Here is a 27,366-nt window from a genome sequence, read left to right as displayed (position 1 = left end):
CATGCCCAGGCATTGTAGGGAGGTCATACAGGCACGTGGAGGCCACACACAATACTCAGCCTCATCAGGAGCATGCCCAGGCGTTGTAGGGTTGTCATACAGGCACGTGGAGGCCACACACAATACTCAGCATCATCAGGAGCATGCCCAGGCGTTGTAGGGAGGTCATACAGGCACGTGGAGGCCACACACAATACTCAGCCTCATCAGGAGCATGCCCAGGCGTTGTAGGGAGGTCATACAGGCACGTGGAGGCCACACACAATACTGAGACTCATTTTGACTTTTTTTAAGGATATTACATCAAAGTTGGATCAGCCTGTAGTGTGTTTTTCCACTTTAATTTTGGGGGTGACTCCAAATCCAGGCCTCCATTGGTTAATAAATGTGATTTCCATTGATGATTTTTGTGTGATTTTGTTGTCAGAACAAAGTATTCAATGAGAATATTTCATTCATTCAGATCTAGGATGTGTTATTTGATTGTTCCCTTTATTTTTTTGAGCAGTGTGTATATAAATATACCAGGATGGGGGATATTAACAGAATTGGGGGACATTACCCCTATAACAGTGTAAGCAGCAGACCCCCTCCCCCTTAACAGGGCATAATGACCACATTTTTTGCTTACATTTTTTTTCTATTTACCTACTCTAAAACCTAGGTACGTCTTATGGTCCGGTGCGTCTTATAGTCCGAAAAATTCGGTATATGCATTCAGTATATATATACTACTAGCTATTGAACCCGTTCTACGCCCGGGTGGACAGCATTTTTATTGGTATATGGTCTCCCATGCTGGTATGTGCTGCCCCCCTCCTTGTATTTGTGCTGTCCCCATCCTGTCCCCACCATCCAATCCTGGTATGCGTGGTACACCTCACCCCCAATCCTGGTATGCTTGACACCCCTCACCCCCAATCCTGGTATGCGTGGCACCCCTCACCCCCAATCCTGGTATGCGTGGCACCCCTCACGCCCTATCCTGGTATGCGTGGCACCCCTCATCCCCAATCCTGGTATACGTGGCACCCCTCATCCCTATCCTGGTATGCGTGGCACCCCTCATCCCTATCCTGGTATGTATGGTACCCCTCATCACTATCCTGGTGTGTATGGTATCCCTCATCCTGGTATGCATGGTACGCCATCCCTCATCCCGGTATGCATGGCACTCCATCCCTCATCCCCAATCCCGGTATGCGTGGCACCCCTCATCCTCAATCCCGGCATGCGTGGCACCCCTCATCCCCAATCCCGGCATGCGTGGCACCCCTCATCCCCAATCCCGGCATGCGTGGCACCCCTCATCCCCAATCCCGGCATGAGTGGCACCCCTCATACCAATCCTTGTATGTGTGGCACCCCTCATCCCCAATCCCGGTATGCGTGGCAAACCTCATCCCCAATCCCGGTATACATGGCACCCCTCATCCCCAATCCCGGTATGTGTGGCACCCCTCATCCCCAATCCCGGTATGCGTGGCACCCCTCATCCCTAATCCCGGTATGCGTGGCACCCCTCACCCCAATCCCGGTATGCATGGCACCCCTCACCCCCCAATCCCGGTATGCGTGGCACCCCTCATCCCCAATCCCGGTATGCGTGGCACCCCTCATCCCCCAATACCAATATGCGTGGCAACCCTCATCCCCAATCCCAGTATGCGTGGCACCCCTCATCCCCAATCCCGGTATGCATGGCACCCCTCATCCCCAATCCCGGTATGCGTGGCACCCCTCACCCTCAATCCTGGTATGCATGGTCCCCTCACCCCCCAATCCTGGTATGCGTGTTACCCCTCACCCCCCAATCCTGTTATGCGTGTTACCCCTCACCCCCCAATCCTGGTATGCGTGGCACCCCTCACTCCCCAGTCCTGGTATGCGTGGCACCCCTAACCCCCCAAATCCTGGTATGCGTGGTACCCCTCACCGCCCAATCCTGGTATGTGTGGCACTCCTCACCCCCCAATCCTGGTATGTGTGGCACCCCTCACCGCCCAATGTTGGTATGCGTGGTACCCCTCACCCCCAATCGTGGTATGTGTGTTACCCCTCACCCCCCAAATCCTAGTATGCGTGGTACACCTCACCCCACAATCCTGGTATGTGTGGTACCCCTCACCCCCAATCTTGGTATGCGTGGTACCCCTCACCCCCAATCCTGGTATGTGTGGTACCCCTCACCTCCCAATCCTGGTATATGTGGTACCCCTCACCCCCCAATCCTGATATATGCATGGTCCCCTCACCCCACAATCCTGTTATGTGTGGCCCCCTCATCCCTTTCACACTGTACACACATACACAAAAAAAAACAGTTATACTCACCTTTCTTCTCTGTACTCCAGCACTGCTGCGTCCTCTTCTGCCGGAGGCCGAGGGAGAAGTGCGGCGCTGGAGCACCGCGCTGTCCGGCGCCATTTTTCTGAAGACACACTGTAAATGTGTCTTCAGTAAAATGGCGCCGGATAGCGCAATGCGCATGCGTCGATCTGACGCCTTCACTCCGCCCCCGGTCTCCAGCGAAGAGAGGCGCCGCGACAACGCTCCTCCCGGTCAGGTAAGTATGTAAGTATGGCGCCGGAGATCGCGGTATGCGTTCAGTGTCTACGCATCCCGCGATCTCCGGCGCCATACACCTCCTCTTACCTGTAACGGCTGGATGCCTGCTTCTCTCTGGAGCCAGGCTGCGCATCACACATGCGCAGTCTATCGAAGCTTCAGACAGAGACACGCATGCCGCCTTATATATACTATGGTAGATCGGCCCACTCAGTTGCACACAGAAGTAGCCACCGGAGCACTGTCTCCTTAAGTCTCTCACTGGTTTATTTGAAGATGCTGCATAAGCCAGTGAAGAGTTAGCAAAAATAAATACGTGCTTTCTGACCTAAGGAAAAACAAAACATAACATACAGCCGTGTTGCTGTGGGGATCTGCCCGCTCAGGAGAACAACCATCCACTAGTTCAGCTTTTCCTTCTCAGGACACAAAGCGCTGGAGTTCCTCTCTACAGCCCTACTGAACACTGAATGCCTTAGAAGGCCGTCTATATATATCCTAGTCCTCACCCAGGGGTGGAGATATGATGAATGACCTCCCAACCCGTTCTATGGTCGTTCACAAAAACCCAGCCCTTAAAATGGACGATTAATCCCTCTCAACACATAGTGTGCTGGTGTAAAACTTATGGGTTTCAAATCACTGAAGCTAATAGCCTCAGTGAAACATACCTCCCCTCCAGCACTTTGCCAGTGACTTTGTCACCATGTATATATAATCAGCATACTGTATATATATTATAAGCATACTGTATATATCCTTTTAAAAGCAGAAGTGTTAATAAATTATTTTTATCAGTTAACAAAATGCAGAGTAAAGTTTGATGGATGAACCAAGATCTCAGTAATAATAATTGTATTTTTTTTTTATTAATAATAGGATAGAAGGGAGGGACAAAACCAGGAACAGAATCAGTAGGCAAACTTATAATCAGGAAAACAGCCGGGGTCAGATACCAGGTGATCAGTAACCCCCACGTCTGCGAGCAGTATGAATACCGCGGAGCCTGGTGACAGAGGTGATACTGAGATTGTCCGGGCAGAGATGTAACAGTCAGAAGGCCACCGGTAGATGGTGAAGGTCCTTCTGTACAGCTCCAGCAGTGATGGTGGATCTGCTGGACTTCAGGGAGCTGGATGCGGAGGTTTACCGTCTTTTAGATGTCTCTAGGGGAACGGTGACAACACGCAAATACGCGAGCAGCCCTGGATAATCCACGCCGGCAGGATGATAGGATCCGACGGAAGATGGAACCTATGAGAAGAGAAGGAAATATAATGTAAGTGATGGGACTCCATATGACATGATACTACTGTGCGGTCACTGTGGCCGGACGGCAGAGGAATCTCATCACACAGAGGTCAGGGATCATCGTCAGCCATCATACATGTGACAATCCCATCTCCGACAGATGACATCTGCTCCACATGAATTATTCTCACTGACGACATCACACAACATGGAGATGACTCTCACACTTACCTCGTCTCTTTTTCCCCTTTTTCCCATTTTCTGATTTTTCGTCATCAGCTGGAAATTCTGATCAGAAAAAAGAAAAAACAACAACTCACTAAAGACATATTGTTATGGGGTCTGCATTGTATCGCTCCTGTATATAGTATATAGATTGTTCTAGTCCTTTCCCCTATAGTCCTGATAATCTGGTATTACACAATAGGGCAGAATAAGTCCTATATACCGGACATGACCTAATATGAGGGGCATTAGATGTGTCACTAATATGGAGCAGTGAGCGCCCTGTGTGCCGCCATGTGGTGCATACCTAATGAGCGATATTCTACTATAGGAGACGATGTCTCATTATGATGACAGAGGTTACTGGATGCAACAATGTATCACAGAATCCATGATAATACTGTACAAAGTTACAGAAATGGAGACACAGTATGGGCCCATGGGCAAAGTAATTGGGATCCATGGAACATAGATAACATAGGAGACCTATTACAGAAAAACCATGTGGAAATATTTCACCGTTGATGATAACATTCACATTGTTTGTGCTATAGACATGTACATACCTGACAATGGGGACGAGGACGGCAAGCTGGTTATAGCATCGTCTCTAGCAGATTCAGGAGAAGATCCTTTCTGCCTGTTAGGAAGAAGAAAAACGTGTCAATCACAAGTAAATTCAGTATAAAAGGGATTGTCTCACTAGAAGAACCCCAACTATAAGGCCTAATAGGACATATGAAAGTCATAGTGGGGAAGTCTCCTGCTCAAAAGTACCTTCTATGGAGCAGAGCGGAAAACAACTACCAATAATGGCCGGCATGTAATACTACATCTGTCCCACAATGTGGGCAATACTAACAATGCCTGACCGGCAGCAATTATGGGCTGTTATCTCCAGCGGATTCTGAAGCCAAAAGCGCAATGACCGCTGATCATGTGGCGGTGGATGCTGCATTCGATATGATGGTATTTATGTCCTATATTTGGTGTTGTGCACATATATTAGTCTGGAGCTCCCAGTAATGACTCCACAATCTACTTACATTTCTGAGATGTTTCTGCTGGATGCTGGGGTACACTCTGGAGGGGACTTGATAACGGTGGTACAGAGCTAAATAAGGACAAAAATAAGATATGAAATTCTATTTTTTGCTTTTAGAGGTCTTTTTATGTATTCTGGATTTATTGATCACTTACTTTAGAAAGCCTTTTAGAGGATGTTGTAAAATTTTGGAAGAAAAGGCTCTCATTATCCTCACTTGTGTCCTCCTCCTCTGAGACAATAGGCTTGTCTGAATCAGCGTGATCTACAATACATAGGTAATGAAGTGTTATTAGTGGTTGTCAGTATAACACAGTCACCATTTATCACTACTATTAATGGGAACCGATTGTCACATATTATGGAAGATGAGACAAACAGCCGCTTAGTCTAGATGATGTCTTCTACTTACTGATAAATAAGCTGGTGTCCATATCTGACACCAGCCGAGGAATGTACTCTGGCTTCTGACTTAGAAGGTTTTCAAATTCTAAGTCACTCAGGAATGGATAACTCTTGATCTCAAATGCTCCTCCTGGAAAAAGAAAAACAAAAGTGATGCGGACATTGCTAGAGGCTGCTCCATATCTGAACAGTATATCTTAAGTAATGACAAAACCGAAGGAAACAAACTAAAAGTTATATTATGGAGAACTAGAAATAGGCAAGCAGATAGAGGAGTGCTGATCCTCATGGACAGGAGCGATGAGTCCTCGTTGTAAAAAGTGAATATTAATACTAATACAGTATATCAGTTACCTGTCCCAAGTCTTTGTGCAGGATTTGTTCTGAGCAGGTCATTAATGAGGTCCTGAGCATCGGGGGGACGAGAGCGATCCCAATCCCAAATTATGTCTCCTGTTATATAGAAAATTACAGAAAATAAAACCTCTGTTTTGGACTGTAAGATAAAGTAGAGGAAATAAGTAAATTCATGTAACCAGTCAAAGCAATGATCGGATTATTCTACTTACCAGTGACAATATTTTTATAGAGCTCAGATAGGGAATCCCCATGAAATGGTACATATCCCACCAGAAACTCATGCAGGATGATCCCCATTGACCACCAGTCCGCAGGTCTTCCATAGCCTTTCTTCAGGATGATTTCTGGGGCCATGTAGAGCGGGGTGCCACAGTCCTGGAAACCAACAGAAGATAAAGATAAGAATCGATGAAATGATTATTATGACAAGTTCTCTACATAAAAAGCCAATGACAGAAGATAAAATATCAGTGGAAAAGTTCTCTAGAAATGAAGAACGTAGAGAAGAGACAATAGTGTGATGAGATTTGTAAAGAACCATCTAAGTTCCTGTAAGTGATGCCAACCTCATGGTCCTGGAACTCTCTGGCGATGTCCTCCAATGATTCCCTGTGGGTGTTGGTTTCTGGTATCATGACACCAACTTTTGAAATCCCAAAATCGGCGACTTTAATGTGTCCAGCCGGTGTAATCAGGAGGCTGTGAAAGAGAAGATGGTTTTAGTCTCACAGGCTGTGTGGTAATAAATAACTTCCCCCCTTTATTATACTACAGGGGGCACTTACTTCTCTGGTTTCAGGTCTCTATGCAACACACCATAGCTGTGCAGGTATTCCACAGCAAGTATCGCTTCTGCAAAATACAGACGGGCCAAGGGGACAGATAAAGGACCCCTGGTGCTTAGGAGGGTCCCACAGTCTCCACCTATAGAAGAAAGGAAATATGAGCGGTGAGGGGTTTATACAGCAGATCACCACGGTGGATCATGAGAAGTGAGCGGAGACATTGGGGCAGGAGAGAATATATACAGATATAATGTATAGAGCACAGAATATTAGTCTGAGGTCATGGTGAGATGTCGTCCATGTCACTAATAGAGTGATGTCTCATCTCGTCTACAGCTGGCGATACTGACGTGCTCAGTGCGGACATACAGGGAGATCACACACATCAATGACTTTCCATAATATCTATAGTAAATGCTGTGCGGGGATGTAACCGTCCACGGGGACAAGTCCTAATGATATGAGCGGTGATAAGATGTCAGCAGACATGGGCTGAATATAATACATGTACATGTCCTACCTCCTACATACTCCATGACCATACACAGGTGAGATCTAGTAGGGAAGGAGCAGAGTATGGAGGTCACAAAGGGACAGTCAGCGAATGTCAGGATGTCCCTCTCCAGATAGGCCCCTTCCACATGTTTTGGAGTATCCAGGTCCCGCTTGGAAATTTTCTTCATAGCGAAGATCTTCTGTGAGTCTTTATGGTGAACTAAGTGGACGGACCTGGAGAGAAGAAGAAACCATGGTTTATAGTGAATCCTTATTAACAGTCCGTCTATAGAAGTCATTATATGATCTTCTGTTCTAATGTTTAATACCAGAAGTCCGACCATTACTGGAAATCCACATCTAGAAATACATGAAATAATACTACATAGACCATCTATGGGAGGGTCTGCACAATGCCACGTCTGCCAGACCCTCACCTAGGTCACATTATCACCTATGGGAAGTCTGCACAATGCCACGTCTGCCGGACCCTCACCCAGGTCACATTATCACCTTTCACCTCAGATCATATCCCTATGATAACACTGAATGGCAGAGCACAGAGGATGAAGCATTGTCATAGGGAACCCTGAGAAATGTGGCTTATGCCAACTGAAATCTCACCCAAAAGATCCGCTGCTGATCAGCTTAGATGTTTCGTAGTCGCTCATACGCGGCTTTCTCGCCGGGATCAATGATTCCATCAAGTCCTAGAAAAGAAGAAGAAGAAGAAATGATATTAAGATCTAGAAGCTGCTGGAGAAAATCTCCAGATGCAGAAACGTCTCCTCCTATATTATGTCCCAGCTGATGTCACTGATCCGATAGGTGAGCAGAAACCTGCTGACGGATTCCCTATAATATAAACGCTATTATCTAATGCAATAGTGTCATCTCCTCTAATAATAGAGGCGCCCCCTGGTTATATGGGGGATAATACTGGACGGGTCATTTACACCCCGTGATCTGGTGATACACAGACATCTACCTCTATAATACTTACACCGGCAGGTTCTTGGATCTCCGGGATCTCTAAGATTACACTGTCAGGATCCAACAGCTCAGTTGTTTCTAAAATAGTGATAAAATGATGAAGAAATAAAATGCATTAGAGGATATTAATCCTACAGACATAATACAGCAATATAATGGAGAAATGACTATTCTGTATGGAGGACTATGTGGGGCCATTATACTGTATGGAGGACTATGTGGTGCCCATTATTCTGTATGGAGGGCTATGTGGGGCCATTATACTGTATGGAGGACTATGTGGTGCCCATTATTCTGTATGGAGGGCTATGTGGGGCCCCTTATTCTGTATGGAGGACTATGTGGGGCCCATTATTCTGTATGGAGGACTATGTGGGGCCATTATTCTGTATGGAGGACTATGTGGGGCCCATTATACTGTATGGAGGACTATGTGGGGCCCATTATTCTGTATGGAGGGCTATGTGGTGCCCATTATTCTGTATGGAGGGCTATGTGGGGCCCATTATACTGTATGGAGGACTATGTGGGGCCAATTATACTGTATAGAGGACTATGTGGGGCCCATTATTCTGAATGGAGGGCTATGTGGTGCCCATTATACTGTATGGAGGGCTATGTGGGGCCCATTATTCTGTATGGAGGACTATGTGGGGCCCATTATACTGTATGGAGGACTATGTGGGGCCCATTATTCTGTATGGAGGACTATGTGGGGCCATTATTCTGTATGGAGGACTATGTGGGGCCCATTATACTGTATGGAGGACTATGTGGGGCCCATTATTCTGTATGGAGGGCTATGTGGTGCCCATTATTCTGTATGGAGGGCTATGTGGGGCCCATTATACTGTATGGAGGACTATGTGGGGCCAATTATACTGTATAGAGGACTATGTGGGGCCCATTATTCTGAATGGAGGGCTATGTGGTGTTCATTATACTGTATGGAGGGCTATGTGGGGCCCATTATTCTGTATGGAGGACTATGTGGGGCCCATTATACTGTATGGAGGACTATGTGGGGCCCGTTATACTGTATAGAGGACTATGTGGGGCCCATTATTCTGAATGGAGGGCTATGTGGTGCCCATTATACTGTATGGAGGGCTATGTGGGGCCCATTATTCTGTATGGAGCACTATGTTGAGCCCATTATTCTGTATGGAGGGCTATGTGGTGCCCATAGTACTGTATGGAGGGCTATGTGGGGCCCATTATTCTGTATGAAGGACTATGTGGGGCCCATTATACTGTATTGAGGACTATGTGGGACCCATTATAATGCAAGGAGGACGGACTATGTGGTCCCATTATACTGTATGGAGGACTATGTGGGGCCCATTATACTGTATGGAAGACTATGTGGGGCCATTATACTGTATAGAAGACTATGTGGTCCCATTATACTGTATGGAGGACTATGTGGGGCCATTATACTGTATGGAGCACTATGTGGAGCCCATTATTCTGTATGGAGGACTATGTGGTGCCCATTATACTGTATAGAGGACTATGTGGGGCCCATTATTCTGTATGGAGGACTATGTGGGGCCCATTATTCCGTATGGAGGACTATGTGGGCCCATTATTCTTTATGGAGGACTATGTGGGGCCATTATTCTGCATGGAGGACTATGTGTTACCCATTATACTGTATGGAGGACTATGTGGGGCCTATTATTCTCTATGGAGGACTATGTGGGGCCCATAATACTTTATGGAGGACTATGTCGGCCCATAATATTGTATGGAGGACTATGTGGGGCCTATTATTCTCTATGAAGGACTATGTGGGGCCCTTTATACTGTATGGTGGACTATGTGGGGCCCATAATACTGTATGGAGGACTATGTGGAGCCCATTATTCTCTATGGAGGACTATGTGGGGCCCATTATTCTGTATGGAGCACTATGTGGGGCCCATTATACTGTATGGAGGACTATCTGGGGCCTATTATTCTCTATGGAGGACTATGTGGGGCCCTTTATACTCTACGGTGGACGATGTGGGGCCCATAATACTGTATGGAGGACTATATGGGGCCCATTATTCTCTATGGAGGACTATGTGGGGCTCATTATTCTGTATGGAGGACTATGTGGGGCCCATTATTCTGTATGGAGGATTATGTGGGGTCAATTATCCTGTATGGAAGACTATGTGGGGCCATTATATTGTGTGGAGGACTGTGTGGGGCCATTATTCTGTATGCAGCACTATGTGGGGCCATTATTCCGTAAGGAGGACTGTGTGGGGCCATTATTCTTTATGGAGTACTATGTGGGGCCATTATTCTTTATGGAGTACTATGTGGGGCCATTATATTGTATGGAGGACTATGTGGGGCCATCATTCTGTATGGAGGACTATGTGAGGCCTATTATTCTGTACGGTGGAATATGTGGGGTCCATTATTCTGTATGGAGGACTATGTGGGGCCCATTATTCCGTATGGAGGACTATGTGGTGCCCATTATACTGTATGGAGTACTATGTGGTGCCCATTATACTGTGTGCCGGACTATGTGGGGCCCATTATTCTGCATGGAGGGCTATCTGGGGCACATTATTCTGTATGGATGACTTTGTGGGACCCATTATTCTGTATGGAGGACTATCTGGGGCCCATTATTCTGCATGGAGGACTTTGTGGGGCCGATTATTCTGTTTGGAGGACTTTGTGGGGCCCATTATTCTGTATGGAGGACTATGTGGGGCATTATTCTGCATGGAGTACTATGTGGGGCCCATTATTCTGTATGGAGGACTATGTGGGGCCCATTATTCTGCATGGAGCACTATGTGGGGCCAATTATTCTGCATGGAGCACTATGTGGGGCCCATTATTCTGCATGGAGGGCTATCTGGGGCACATTATTCTGTATGGATGACTTTGTGGGACCCATTATTCTGTATGGAGGACTATCTGGGGCCCATTATTCTGTATGGAGGACTTTGTGGGGCCGATTATTCTGTTTGGAGGACTTTGTGGGGCCCATTATTCTGTATGGAGGACTATGTGGGGCATTATTCTGTATGGAGGACTATGTGGGGCCCATTATTCTGTATGGAGGACTATGTGGGGCCCATTATTCTGCATGGAGCACTATGTGGGGCCCATTATTCTGCATGGAGGACTATGTGGGACCCATTATTCATTATGGAGGACTTTGTGGTACCCAGTATACTGATTGGCTCGTGACTTTTTCCAAGTTTTTCATTTTGGCTCTCTGTATGTTTGATTAGAGAGTGGAAAGAGTAAATGTGAAATGATCCCCTGTTCTCCATAATATCCGGATTTTTCCTGTAGAAGGTTGTGTGATCGGCTCACCTGTAGTCAGATCGCTGCTCGGTCCCGGCTGACTCGTATTAGGGTCAGGGGTTTCTGGGGTCACATTTTGCTCATCTTCGGTGTCGCCTTCTGGTGTCTCCTGATTGATAGAATATATAGAATTAACACGATGAACCTTCCACTAAATCACCAAATCCACAAATCAGGAAGGACTGAACCTGCATTTACAGACACACCAACTGTAACTATACAGATCAGCCGCCATCATGAGGACTTTTCTCAGATAAAATGGATTAAGATGAGGTAACATTGCAAAAACATTAATATGGATAATAGAGGGAGACAGAGGCGGAAATACAGACTTCCCACCACTGAGCTGTGACTACATCAGCAGAATACAGACTGCCATCAGCAGAGACAGGCGGCCATATTACCTCCTGTGCTTGCCAGGGGCTGACAGGGAGGCCGATAAGATCTAACACCAGATCTTCTGATATCTGACTGGTGATCTGGAGAAGATCAGAAAACAAGGACGTGTGATAGAGAAGATGATGGATCCTTACCGGGCGTTCCGATGAGCGGGCCGGACCTTCCAGTACACACAGGACTTTTTCGGCCAGTTCTTTAACAAAAGACAAATCTCTATATTGAGATCTTTTTTCAGCCTAAAAAGAAGAAAAGAAACACAAATGAAAAATCTCGAGATGAGAAAGATCACAATGAAGGCCGCCATTGTATCTGACATCTGCTCCTCTCTGCAGATACATTGACTACATATCTGGGGTCTTGTCCTGTCTTATATTGGAAGAAAGAAGAAGCTTCTATCCCACCATTATTATCCATTATTGTGGAGAAGATTTGTGCGGAGCGTCCACCATTTACCTGCTGTAGTAATGTCCTGATGTTCCATAGCGAGAAACTGCAAGTGCTCAGTCACTATGGAGCCAACAACGGCAGCCATGACCCTGTGTAGATTGTACACAGTGACTGTGAGCTCTGATGTCATAATGGCCGACCATCACTAGTGATGTCATCATGGAATCTTGTGATGGAATCTTATAGCGGCTGCTCTGCACAAATACATGCTGCCAAGCAATATTTAAAGTGTGTGGGGGCTCATGCTGTATATAGGGGGCTATGTGAGGGCTCAGCTATTTATAGCGGGCTATGTGAGGGCTCATACTGTATATAGAGGGCTATGTGAGAGCTAGGCTGTATATAGTGAGCTATGTGAGGGCTCATACTGTATATAGAGGGCTATGTGAGGGCTCATACTCTAAATAGGATTCTGTGTGTGAGCTCATACTGTACATTGGTGCTATGTATGGGCTCTTACTGTATAAAGGGTGCTGTGTGTGGGCTCTTACTGTATATAGGGTATGTGTGTGGGCTCTTACTGTATGTAGGGGGATGCCAGCACACTTAATTCTGCTCAATAATAAGTGATACAGTTAATAATATAAAATATAATTAATATGTTAATATTGAGCAGAATTAATTTCAGCCTATTGATTCGGCCTACACAACAGTCACATTTCTCATGTGGCCCCTCAGTAATATTACTTTCCCACCCCTGCTCTATTATGTATAGCGCTCTGTTATGTGTAGTGCACTTGAGCACCTGCATGTTAATCGAATGACTTATCACATGATCTATCAAAGGGAATTATGTGCCATGTCATGTGATACATCGGGTGCTGGGGGCCCACGGCTCCTAAACTGCCCAGGGCCCTGGCTACTCTTATTCAGCCCCTGCTTCTATCCCACCATTATTATCCATTATTGAGAAGTTTTATGTGGAGCGTCCACCACTTACCTGCTGTAGTAATGTCCTGATGTTCTGAGGTAAATCCGTCAGATACTCTGAGGTGAGATGACCTCGGTGGTATTTGGTCAGGCAGTCCCTTACAAGCTCCACCACCAGCCGGTGAGTGAAGCTGAGGACGCCATCGGGTGGTTGAAGCACAATCTCAGGGCGATTGGTGGTAAGAATCTCCCATAGAGCTTCTACTTGAAGATTGTCCAAAAGTAATTCAGCCATAGAAGCTGCAAGTGCGATCAGTCACTATATATAATAGCGAGAAACTGCAAGTGCGCTCAGTCACTATGGAATAGCGAGAAACTGCAAGTGCGATCAGTCACTATAGAATAGCGAGAAACTGCAAGTGCGCTCAGTCACTATGAAGCCAACAAAGGCAGCCGCGACCCTGTGTACATTGTATATATAGTGACTGTGAGCTGTGATGTCATAATGCCCGACCATGACCTGTGATGTCATCATGGAATCTTGTGATGGAATCTTCAAGGAGTGGCTCTACAAACATACTTGCTGCCTAGCAATATGCTTTTTTGGCCGTACTGTTTTATTTCCAAATACAACACAACCAGGATAAGGGAATGTTCACACGTTGCGTTTTTGCAGCATTTTCTTCCACACCAAAAACCAGGTTGTACTCAGGAAAAACACTGCATACAATCCACACTTATTTGCTGTGTTTTTGCAGTGTTTATACTTGTGTTGTTTTTTTTTCATTCATTTGAATGGGTGAAAAATGCTGCAAAACCCCTGAAAGAATTAACATCCTGCAAATTTAAAATAAAAAAAGGAAAAAAACGCAGCATGTGAATGAGACTTTAGAAATCTCATTCACTAAGCTGGTACTGTAAAACGCAATGTTTTAGCAGCAGAAAAATAACCCTGAAAAAAATGCCACTTGTGAACATTCCCCAAAGATATAATAGTCATATTATGGGAAATATTGTGTATATTTATTCCTCGCGTGTCTTTTTTTTACCAAATAACATTTACCTCATTGGTTGGAGAGTTTACTATTAACAACTGTGACAAATATTGAAGAATTAATGATAAGTGACCCAAGTGATCAATCATTTACGTCATTAATGGTGATGAGCGAGCACTAAAATGCTCGGGTGCTCGTTGCTCGGGTCGAGCACATTGGAATACTCGGGTGCTCGACCCGAGTAACTAGCCCATTGTAAGTCTATGGGAAACTCGAGCATTTTTCAGGCGGCTCTCCCCGGCGGTCTACAGAGGGCCTAAAAATTGCCCAAATCGATGGGAATAATGCTCAAACGACATGGTAACAGCATGGGGAAGACCCCTGGAAGCATCTATGACTCCCAGATCACTGCTGTCAACAACGTGGTCAGAGGTATTACGCCACTTTTACAGACTCACAATAAAACTTACAAAAACGAAACCAAAATGGATTTTCCTGGGAAATATGTTAAGGAACATCCTTTCCAGGGTAATGACTTGTATATAAGGCAAAATAAATAACCAAAAACAAAAATTCTCCTCCACACCTTGGGCTATGTTCACTCGTAGCGTTTTTGATGCGTTTTTACACTTTTGCATTGCTTTTAACCAACACAAATGCATTCACCTGGGAATGTCATTTTAACATTTTACAACATTATCTGGCCATGTGGTGTGTGACACATCATCAGACACATGCATACAGTGCTGAAAAGACGTGGGAACAGCATGGGGAAGACCTCTGGAAGCATCTCTGACTCCCAGGTCACTGCCTAAAAGTGTGCCCATCATAAGAGATGCTTGGCACATGCGAAGATGCCTCCCGCCATGCACCTGTCGTTGCAGACTTGCAACAATCACCGTCCACGTCCTTGTCCCACTGCAGCGTTCACTTGTCCCTTCTCCATTCCTTGGAATGCAAGCGCAAGTATGCAGGTAGCCACCCATCTACCCACCCACAGGCTGCAATACTATACTGCCAAATTTTTGACAGCTGTTTGCACTTGAAATGTAGCCTTTTAGGCTCGTGGAGGCGGAAGTTTTTCATAACCTCATGCCGGCGGCGGCTGGGTGTCCATACTCGGTCCCCAGCCGCCAATATATTTCCCAGTATCGCCTCTGCCTTCCACAAGCACGGGTCCCACAACATTACCCGTGCCCCCCCAGTGCACTTACTGGGAACGACCGCCTAACCAAACACATGTGGACAGGTGAATGTGGCCAGGGACGGTACGGAGCCAGTCCGCAACTTTTTTTTGCTGACAGTTGTATTTAGCTCGGTGAAAGGACTGGCATAGAGGGAAACCGTATCTACCCTGGGTGTCATTTCTCCCAGGAAGTCCTGTAATTGAGCTTGTTGCAGAAGCAATGGCAGCCCGTCCAACATCAACTCGCACTTGTCGGTGGTGCTTTGACACACACACATCTTTCTTTGCGCATTTAATTTCTTGAATACAGAGTTGGACAATGGCCTGATCTGTAATGCATTTTGAGAAATAACATGCATAAGCATGGCCGATCAACATTTAAAAAGCAGCCACAGAGTGTCCGGAAACCTTCCCCCACACTTTTATTAGCCAGGGCTGCTTTTCGGCAGGGTTGGACGGGCCCACCAGAGAGGGAAACCGTATCTACCCCGGCTGTCAGTTCTCCGTCACCAGGTTCCGCCCATTGTCACACACGACCATGCCTGGCTGTATGTTCAGCGGTGAGAGCCACAGATCAGGCTGCTGTGTTACAGCTTTCAACAACTCTGCAGCGCTGGGCGGTTTGTCACCTAAGCATTAAGCATGTTATCTTCAGCACAGCCTGTTGCCGCTTGGCCAAGGCAGTGCTGCAGTTCTGTCAGCTTGTGACTGATGTGGTCATTTCGGAGATGGAGGAGGAGGTGCATGAGCTGAACAATGTGATTACATTGAGGTTAAATTGCTTTTTATACTAAAGAAATATCCTATTGTTTTGTTTACGTTATTTTTTAAGACAAATGCGTTCACCGGGAAATGTCATTTTAACATTTTACAACCTTATCTGGCAATGTGGTGTGTGACACATCATCAGACACATCCTGTTTTATTTATGATGGAGGGACTCTGAAAGTCATAAAGCCTATTTTTATAGGGACATCAGATGGCCCTTACTATTCTTAAAAGGCCAGCAGTCTGCCCTAGCTATTGTTAGAGAGCCATCAGCCGGCTATGCTTTGTTGTTCCCATTATTAACAAGTGGGTCTCCTATACTGTTATTGCGTATCCAGGGCTGCTTTTCGGCAGGGTTGGACGGGCCCACCAGAGAACCGGAGACTCCTCCGGCGGGCCCTGGCTTCTCCTTCAGGAGAGTTCATAGTGCCGAGGTGAGGCCATGATGATGATAGAGGCCACCATCTTCTTAGTTTTCTGTTACTTGGAATGTAAGTGCAAGTATGCAGCCAGCCACCCACCCACCCACAGGTCGCAACACTAAACTGCCAGATTTGTGGGCAGCTGCTTGCACTTGAAATATGGGTTTTTAAGCTCATGGAGGCGGAAGCTGTCCACAATCTTATGGCGGTGGCGACTGGGTATCCATACTCGGTCCCCAGCCGCCATTATTTTTCCCGGTATCGTCTCCGCCTTCCACAAGCATGGGTCCCACAACATTACCCATGCCCTCCCCAGTGGAAGGACCGCCTAACCACAAACACGTGGACAGGTGAATGTGGCCAGGGACGGTATGGAGCCAGTCCACAACTTTTTTTGCTGAGAGTTGTATTTAGCTCAGTGAAAAGACTGGCATAGAGGGAAACCGTATCTACCCTGCATGTCATTTCTCCCAGGAAGTCCTCTAAAGCTGCTTGCACTTGAAATGTGGCCTGAATATTACTGCTGGTACTTTTCTGTGGGAATTTGCTTGCCTCCTACCAGCCTGGAATATTTCCAGTAAACTATGGTACGACGCCATGGTATTAGCACTGCCCCAGTACCAGTAGCGAAGCCTTCCCCAATTTCCTTCTCAGGAATTTTATTTGGTAGACTGAGTGGCTGCCCAAATACATTTTCTCACAAAGGAGCTGAAGATAGCGTGGCAGTAGGTGCAAGTTTCTCCAGCCTGTTAGATATTAGAGGGTGAATGGCAGCATTGGATCAGTGGTTAGCACTGAAGACTTGTAGCGCTGGGATCCTGGGTTTAAATCCCAGCAAGGTCAACATCTGCAAGGACTTTGTATGTTCTCCCCGTGTTTGCGTGTGTTTCCTCCTCAGTAAAAAAGCAGCCATAGAGTGTCCGGGAACCTTCCCACACACTTTTCTTAGGACTGCTTTTCGGCAGGGTTGGACGGTCCCAGCAGAGAATCCTCTGGTGTGCCTTGGCTTCTACCTCAGGAGAGTTCATGATAGCGCTAACTTTGCAGCTGCTATGGGGCTCTTGAGCAGGTGAGAAAGGTCAGAATCAAATCCTCTGGTGGGCGCAATGTTTTTCAATCTGAAACAGCTTATCAGTGGGAGTTGTATTTCACCACAGCCATATTCTTTAGCTCGGTGAAAGGACTGGCATAGAGGGAAACCGTATCTACCCCGGCTGTCAGTTCTCCGTCACCAGATTCCACCCATTGTCACACACGACCATGCCTGGCTGTATGTTCAGCGGTGAGAGCCACAGATCAGGCTGCTGTGTTACAGCTTTCAACAACTCTGCAGAGCTGGGCGGTTTATCACCTAAGCATTAAGCATGTTATCTTCAGCACAGCCTGTTGCCGTTTGGCCAAGGCAGTGCTGCAGTGCTGTCAGCTTGTGACTGATGTGGTCATTTCGGAGATGGAGGAGGAGGTGCAGGAGCTGAACAATGTGATTACATTGAGGTTAAATTGGTGACGCTGCTTTTTATACTAAAGAAATATCCTATTGTTTTGTTTACGTTATTTTTTAAGACAAATGCATTCACTGGGAAATGTCATTTTAACATTTTACAACCTTATCTGGCAATGTGGTGTGTGACACATCATCAGACACATCCTGTTTTATTTATGATGGAGGGACTCTGAAAGTCATAAAGCCTATTTTTATAGGGACATCAGATGGCCCTCACTATTCTTAAAAGGTCAGCAGTCTGCCCTAGCTATTGTTAGACAGCCATCAGCCGGTTATGCTTTGTTGTTCCCATTATTAACAAGTGGGTCTCCTATACTGTTTTTGCGTATCCAGTGACTGCAAGGGCTGCCAAAAATTTGGACACAACCCAATACCCCTTTGAAGAGACATAGAGGAGGGTCTCAGTAAAAAAAATGTTCCCATTATAAAGGTGCAGGTCTCCTATAGTGGTAATGCCCATGCTGTGACTGCAAGGGCTGACCAATTTTAGGAAAAAGCCCACTAAGAATTTAAAGACACACAGAGCAGGGCCACAGTAACAAGGTACGACATGTTCCCATTAGAAAGGAGAGGGTCTGCTTTACAGTTATAGGGTATGCAGTGAGTCCAACGGCTGAAAAATTTTAAGAAATACCCTACAAAGAATTTAAAGACACACAGAGCAGGGCCACAGTAACAAGGTATGAAATGTTCCCATTAGAAAGGAGAGGGTCTGCTATAAAGTTGTAGGGTATGCAGTGAGTCCAACGGCTGACCAATTTTAGGAAAAACCCCACTAAGAATTTAAAGACACACAGAGCAGGGCCACAGTAACAAGGTACGACATGATCCCATTAGAAAGGAGAGGGTTTGCTATACCGTTATAGGGTATGCAGTGAGTCCAACGGCTGACCAGTTTTAGGAAAAACCCCACTAAAAATTTAAAGACACACGGAGCAGGGCCACAGTAACAAGGTACGACATGTTCCCATTAGAAAGGAGAGGGTCTGCTATACAGTTATAAGGTATGCAGTGAGTCCAACGGCTGACCAATTTTAGGAAAAACCCCACTAAGAATTTAAAGACACACAGAGCAGGGCCACAGTAATGACAATTTCCCATTAGAAAGGAGAGAGTCTCCCATAGAGTTGGCCTATGCAGTGAATGCAAGAGCTGCCAAAAATTTGGAGGCACTTCAATGCCCCTTGGAAGAGACGTGGAGGAGGGCCTCATAAAAAATGTTCCCATTAGAAAGCAGCGGGCCTCCTATACTTGTAATGCCCATGCACTAAGTGTATGGGCTGACAAACATTTACCCCTGGGGGGTATACATGAACATACTGTATAAAAAAATTTTTTTACGGGCATCATAAACACCCTTTAAAAAAATTATGTGGGTGTTGCATCACGGACCACGTTCACCCTGGTGATATGGTGGTGGAGGATGAAGAGAAGTAGGAGGACAAGAGCAAATAGCCAAAATCAGTAAGTGTATACCCATGTGTGGGTGTAAAAAGGTGCATGGCAATACATCTCCCAAGAAAAGACACTGGATTGGAGTTTATGTTACGCTGCTATCATTTGGTGGTGATGAGAAGTCTGGCCCAATCCACCCCTTGTTCATTTTTATAAGAGTCAGCCTGTCAGCATTTTCAGTTGACAGGCAGATGCGCTTATCAGTTATAATTCCACCAGCGGCACTAAAAACCTGCTCTGATAAAACGCTGGCGACAGGGCAGGCCAGGCCAGGACCTCCAAGTCATAGAGAGCCAGTTCATTCCACGTATCCAGCTTGGATACCCAATAATTATAAGGCACAGAGGAATCAAGGAGGACGTTGGTACGGTCGGCAAGGTACTCCCTCAGCATCTTCCCAAACTTTGCACTCCTTGTGATAGTACCCCGCGCTTCAGGGCCTGTGCGATGGGAGGGTCTGAGAAAACTCTCCCAGAACTTTGACAGTGTTCCGCTGCCTCTGCTGGATTGAAGTTGTGTCTCTCTCGCCTGTGCTCCTTGGTTGTCCAACAAAGTGTGCCCTCTGCCCCCAGCGTTTTCAGATGGGAATTTTCTTAATAGTTCCGCAACAAGGGCCTTCTGGTACTGCCCCATTTTTGTACACCTGTCTGCCTCAGGAATAACAGATATAAAGTTCTCCTTGTAGCGTGGGTCTAGAAGTGTCACCAACCAGTAATGACTGTCACCCAAAATTTTGAGAACGCGAGGGTCATGGGAAAGGCAGCGTAACATAAACTCAGCCATGCGTGCCAGACTACTAACAGGCAAGACTTCAGTGTCCTCACCAAGAGGATGACTGACCATGCTCTCCTCCTCCTCCTCTCTGTCCTCTGGCCATCCACGCTGAACAGACGGTATGACAGCTGTGCAGGTAGTACCATCTATAGTGCATGAAACTAGCTCCTGTCCTTCCTACTCCTCTTCCTCATTGTCACCCAATCTACGTTGGGATGAGATGAGGCTGGGCTGTGTGTAATCACCCTGTATGGTTCCTTGCTCCATCTCATCATGCTCTGCCTGCAATGCATCCTCTTTGATTGTGAGCAGAGAGCGTTTCAGAAGACAGAGAAGTGGGATGGTGACGCTAATTGTGATGTCATCGCCGCTCACCATCTTGGTGGAGTCCTCAAAGTTTTGGAGGATGGTACATATGTCTGACATCCATGTCCACTCCTGAGGTCTTATGTGTGGAGTCTGAACTGAATACCGACGGCCTTGTTGATGCTGGTAGTCAACAACTGCCCTCTTCTGCTCACAATTCCTTCCCAACATCTGCAGTGTAGAGTTCCAACGCGTGGGGACATCACACAGCAGTCTGTGAGCCGGTAGCTGCAAACGCTGCTGAAGCACTGCAAGGGCGGCGGAAGCTGTAGCTGACTTTCTAAAATGGGCACACTGGTGGCGTACTTTAACAAGCAGATCTGGCAGCTCCGGGTAGGATTTGAGAAACCGCTGAACCACGAGGTTAAGCACATGGGCCAGGCATGGTACGTGTGTGAGCTCGCCTCGCCTCAGAGCCGCCACCAGGTTCCGGCCATTGTCACACATGACCATGCCTGGCTGAAGATTCAGCGGTGTGAGCCACAGATCTGCCTGCTCTTTCAGAGCTGTCCACAACTCTTCAGCATTGTGGGTCTTTTCACCCAAGCATATTAGCTTCAGCACAGCCTGTTGCAGCTTGGCCGAGGCAGTGCTGCAGTGCTTCCAGCTTGTGACTGATGTGGTCATTTCGGAGATGGAGGCTGAAGAGGAGGAGGAGGCTAAGGAGGATGAGGTGCAGAAGCTGTAGACCGTGGGGGCAACGCTGATTGACCTAGGGCCCGCAATCCTTGGCGTCGGTAGGACGTGTTCCGTCCCAAGGTCCGACTGGGTCCTGGCTTCCACTATGTTAACCCAGTGTGCCACCAGCGAGATGTACCGTCCCTGCCCACAAGCACTTGTGGATGATATGCATCTCCTGCTTTAACAGACACAAGAGAGGACAAATCTTGCCAAGTAGCTGAGTATGTCTTCTGAATAGCCAAAACTGCACGGTAGAAAGGCATGGGTTGTTTCTCTGGGTCTGGCAATTGGTTGCAGAGTGTCATGGCTTGAGTCGGTGTGAATTTTACATACATGATAGGTTCTGGTTTGCCAAGAGCAGGTGGTGGTATGATAGGCTTAAGGGTTAAATTAGATGGTGGTCTAGGTAGGCTTGGCAGCAACTTTTCTTCATCCACATCATTTTTAATTGGTACTGGTGTGATGGGAGTCACATGTGTTTGACAAGCATCTTTCATTGCCCTTGCAGTGTCAGTTTGTTTACTGACTAGACATATCTCGGTTAGATGGCAAGAAGGCTTAGAGGCCTCTTCTATCACTGTCTGTACTAGCTCCCTTGCACATGCTCTGACTGGGTATCCAAAGATACCGGAGCTAATTAAAGGAAGTGCTATAGTCTTAATGCCAGCAGTCTTGTTTGCAATGTCTAATGCTGCGTGTACAGTCTGGCACAAGAGCCGTGCACTATTATCTGGATAGGAAGGGTCATAGATGGGCCCCACTGCATGAATAATAGTGTTACAGGGTAAATCGCCTGATTCGGTAACTGTGACCATTGCTGGCTGGAAAGGACCATGTCGTCATACAATATTATCACTTTCCCTTTGAATACTGTCTCCCCCTGCCATGACAATATCTCTAGCCAGGCCACCCCTGTGCTGCAGGTGGCTATTGGTAGCATTCACTATAGCATCCACCCGCTGAGTGACCATGTTCCCTACACCCACAGAGATTAGTACCCCAGCCCCTGTCTGACACTGGGCAATCATTTTCTCAAAAATAGGATCCCAGTCCTCTGGGGGGCCCGACACAAAGCTGCCATTATCCACATGTTGATATGATGGGGCAACAGATGGAGCCCCTTCACCTGAATGAGAGACAGGTGATGTAAGAGCTGGGAACATTGGTGTCGGAGGTGGGGAAGATGCTGAGGTAGATTGCTGAGGTGGGGTGTAATATTGTCCTTGCATAGTCACAACCGGATATATAGAAACTGGTGGAGAAACTAATTGGGCATTAGGCTTTGGAATATCTGTCGTCTCATTGTTATCAGGCCTTCCGGGTGGAGTAAGATGGCCGCCACAGAAAGTACCTGTGGGTGGGACTTCCTTTGAGTCATGCATTCCAAAGGTGGGAGGGCACCTGGGTGGTGTGTCTGTCCAAGAGCAGTCAAGAGAAGGCGCTGTGGCTACAAAGTCAGTGGGGAGGGGGGATGGTCTATGAACTCCACAATGTAAACCATTGTCCCCAGAGTCTAAAGTTTGCACATCACTCCTAGAACATGTCCACCCCCTGAGGCCATTATAAGGTGGTGGCTCAACAGTTTTCAAAGCAACATTAAAAACATGGTTCTTAACATACATGTAATATACATCATCATTATCATCTGTTCTCTCTTCCTCTTCCCATCCCTCTTTTGCTATGTCATTTGCCATAGCCACAGATAATAAACCTGTTTCCTCTAGTTTACCCTTTTTTTTTTTTTTCTTTAAAGCTATTTTCCACAGCCCCCGCTGAAGTCTTCCCCTCCTATTCATTCCTACAATGTCCATTAACTGTTTAACCCTAGCAACATACTTAAACCCCTTCCCTGTCAGCTACCAGTGTTTGAGCCGTATAGCTGTTATTCGACACCAACTTTCTTTGTGAACAGTCTCAAGAATTTATGCATGGCTGACGAACGTTGACACAATACAAACAGAAAGACGGACCAGACAAAGTGAATTCTTGTGTCAGTATGACTCAATGAAACAGAATAATCTCCTTATTAATAACCGCAGATACTAGCTGGCCAGCCTAGCTTCTGTTTCCTACCCTCGTGCGTTCTATCTTCCAAGAACAGGATGTTTTTTTAGGGAGCGATACAGAACTGCAAAACTTTCTTTTTTTTTTTTAAACCTTCCTCACATCATCCCCCCTACGTTCTCTCAAGAACAGGAGGTATATGGAAATGCAATGTGGGATTCCATCCAGGAGAATACTCCGTTCACAAGTCACACACGACAGCTCATCCACTAAGTCAGTCTCAAACACAAACAAATTAGAATAAGCAAAGGTTACAGTGGATTGGAATGTGAGTGGGTTTCGATAACACCAGCAGGGTCACCCCTATCCCCACTTAAGGATTACCACAACAGACCGACTCGTGCCCTCTGCTAATCTATGAACGACTGGAAACACAAGCAAGTCTGTAATTACAGTGTAATTAACTAGAGTTACCGTGTAAGGGGGGTGATCAGGCCCATCCAGTCATCCACGATCCACAGCTGGACACCTTCATTCGGTCTGCCCTGGTGTGGTGCCCGTGTGGTGCCCCATGTTGGGCGCCAATTGTGGAAGTGAGGTTCAAAGGACCCCAACCCTTTGCTTATCCCTTGCCAAATTAAATTATTCAAGTGTATACGTGAAGCTTTGATATCGGACAGACAGAGTCAGATACTGAACTTCTCTTGAAGAGAAATGGCGCAGGAAAGATGTGTTTATTATTCCAGCATAACATATATATGTTCAGTATGGAGGAAAGTCCCAATAGGGTGTTGCCCTGAGGCAATTGAGCAATCACAGTGGTCTCTGGCCCATGGTATAGATAAGTCTCATTATCTTGTCCTATGGGGTTAAATGTTTCCTCCCCAGATATTCTCCTCATTCCTCAGGATATTCTCTTGGGAGGTGTCATGTTGAATCCTTTGTCTCGTCTCCTTCTTGTAAACAATTTGAAAGTCCACCTCTATAACCAGCTCCAACTAATCCTTTCAGGATATTTATATAGTGACACACGAGTACAGATATCTGATATATATATATATCAAGGTTTTCATAATATATATTAAAGTGAGGGTATATATGACTAAATGATATCCAATATAACAGATATATGCAAAACAAGATTCATAACATATAACAGAATATAAGTATAGATATTTAGTATACATCAGAGTTTCATATAATGTTTTTTAGTAGATTTTAGAATCTTATCTTTAACACACTTATCCACGTCTCCGTGGTTAGGTGGACTTTACCGGTAACTGCATTGTTGAGAGCACGGCTAATGTTTTGGGACACGTGCTTGTGTAATGCGGGGACGCCACAAATAGTGGTGGCTGGGGACCGAGTACCGAGGGTCGGCCGCCGCCATCAGGATGCGGAATGCTTCCGCCTCCACGAGCCTAAAAGGCAACATTTCGAGCACAAGCAGTCGTGAAATGTGAGAATTTAGCAGTGTGGCCTGTGGGGCGTTGGCTGCATTTTCGCGCTTGCATTCCAAGGACTGGGGTATGGACAACTGAACGCTGCGCTGGGACAAGGACATGGACTTGCTTCCTGATGCTGCTACTTGAGAGTGTGCAACGACAGGTGCAGGGCAGGAGGCATCTTCACATGCACTATGGACAGGGGATTGGCTTGCATGCACAACAGCGGAAGAAGCAATGGTGCCACCCGCAGACACTGTTCCTGGACCCTGGGGTTCGGCCCACAAAGTCAGGTGCTTTGCTGCCATGTGCCTGATCATGCTGGTGGCGGTCAGGCTGGTCGTTTTGCCACAACTGCTGATGCTGGCCTGGCAGGTGGTGCAAATGGCCTTTTTGGGGTTATCGGCAGAGTCTTTAAAAAACAACCAGACTCGGGAAGACCTAACAGTTGTACTGGCAACTTCCTTCGTGTTGGTGTTACGGGGAACGGTTGCCTGCCTTCTGTCTGCGGCCACCACACTGCTTCTTCCTGCCTGTTGGGGTGCTCTGCCTCCCTCCCCCTGTGTGCTGCTGTGCTCTCTCTGAATGTCCTCCTGCCAGGTTGGGTCAGTTACTATATCATCCACCACCTCGTCTTCCACTTCCGCACCCTGGTCCTCCTCCTGACTTTCTGGCAATTGTGTCTCATCATCGTCCATCTCTTGTGACACTTTCCCACCGTCGCCTTGGTGTGACCGTGGCTGCTCAAATACTGTATTTGGGCATCGCTACACGCGATCTCCTCTTGCCCCGCTTCAAATGAACAGGGCGAGAGGCCCGAATCTATAAATGGAAAAGTGAACAGCTCTTCAGAGTGTCCAAGTGTGGGATCAGTTGTCTCTGGGTACTCAGCATGGTGGGAGGAAGGAGGATCAGGGTGAGGAATATGCTGTCCAGACTCACGGCTACTGAGACTTGACCGTGTGGAAGACAGGGTGGTGGTGGTGGTGGCTAAGTGACTGGAAGCATTATCCGCTATCCAACCAACAACCTTTTGACACTGCTCTGGGTTCAATAGTGGTGTGCTGCGGTCCCCTAGTAATTGGGACAGGAAGGTCAGGCGAGAAGATGTGGGTGTTTGTTGTGGCACAATTTTGGCTTGCCCACGGCCTTGTCCTCGGCCTCTGCATGCACCATTACCATCACGTCCAGTTCCCCGTCCCTTGCCACGTGCCTTGCCCATTTTAAATGGAGGACAGTATCTTCCATGCTCACTACAAATGACTGAGTTTGGACTGAACTTATATGTGATCCGTGTGATGGAGAAAACAAAGTTTTAAATACCTGGCCTGTAGGTAAGTAGTTTGAACAGCAAACTGCTGTGAATTGCTTCACTGACACACTAAAGGAAATTTTTAATGGAGGCCAGAAATGGCAGTATTTTCTGACAACGTATATGTGATCCGTTTGACGGAGAAAACACAGTTTTTAATAGCCGAATTTCTAGAGCTCTAATATGGAAAGGACCTGGCTGTATTCTGCCGTGCCAACAAGCAAAAAAAAACCCGTGTTCTCTGGATTGCTTTTTAAGCAAATAATGAGGATTAAGATCCAAAGAAAAGTATTCCTGGCCCCTGAGACCTGGGCCTTTGTATAGAAATATCTAACAGCATCAGAAGGCAGAAATGGAATGGAGACTCTTGTGCTATATGTACTGCAGTCTGCTATATACACCGTCTGCCTATACACCCTGCCTGCCTGATATCTCTGCAGATGAATTAGTCCTCAGAAGGACTGTTTGTTAAGATGGATATGTGTAATGTACGGTTTTTCTCCCTACACTACCTAATACACAATCAAATCTCTCCCTATCGTAGCAGCAGCTCTCCCTACACTGCCTGATTCCGAAGGGACTGTGACGAACATGGCGGCGCCAGGTCTGATATAGACCTGATGACACTGTGCGACCAGCCAATCACTGTAATGCCCACAACCAACATGGCTACTGCATTACAGTGCATGGCAGGCAATCCCTGCATGTTCATTGGCTCTCTAAAGAGCGCCAAACATGCAGGGAGGGGACCCGAGTTCCCCCCCGAGCAACCCGAAAATACTCGGCGAGCACTGAGCATCTCGAGCAGTGAGATGCTCGGGCGAGCACCGAGCAGTAGCGAGCATGCTCGCTCATCACTATTTACTACCTTATTTGGCCATGTGGTGTGTGACACATCATCAGACACATGCATACATTGCTGAAAAGACATGGGAACAGCATGGGGAAGACCCCTGGAAGCATCTCTGACTTCCAGGTCACTGCCTAACACTGTGGTCATCAGACTTGATCCTATATTACTGCGGTAATAATACAGACATTTTTGTCAACGTGACAAATATTAAACTCAATTTAAAATGGGCAAGATGTGTGGCAAGGGACGGGGAAGTGGATGTTATGGTGATTGTGCACGCAGAGGCCGAGGCCGTGGGCAAGATGAAACTGTGCCTGCTGAGGGAGCACAACAAACACCCTCATCATGTCGAACTACCTTCCTGTCCCAATTTCTAGGGGGCCGCGGAACACCACTATTGAAGCCAGAGCTGTGAGAAAAGGTTTTTGGTT

The sequence above is a fragment of the Phyllobates terribilis genome, unplaced genomic scaffold, assembly GCF_046119375.1.
Source record: "Phyllobates terribilis strain yellow unplaced genomic scaffold, ASM4611937v1 Scaffold_192__1_contigs__length_3615891, whole genome shotgun sequence".
Classification (NCBI taxonomy): Eukaryota; Metazoa; Chordata; class Amphibia; order Anura; family Dendrobatidae; genus Phyllobates; species Phyllobates terribilis.
The sequence above is the reverse complement of the archived record's forward strand: the minus strand, read 5'-3'. Positions refer to the sequence as shown.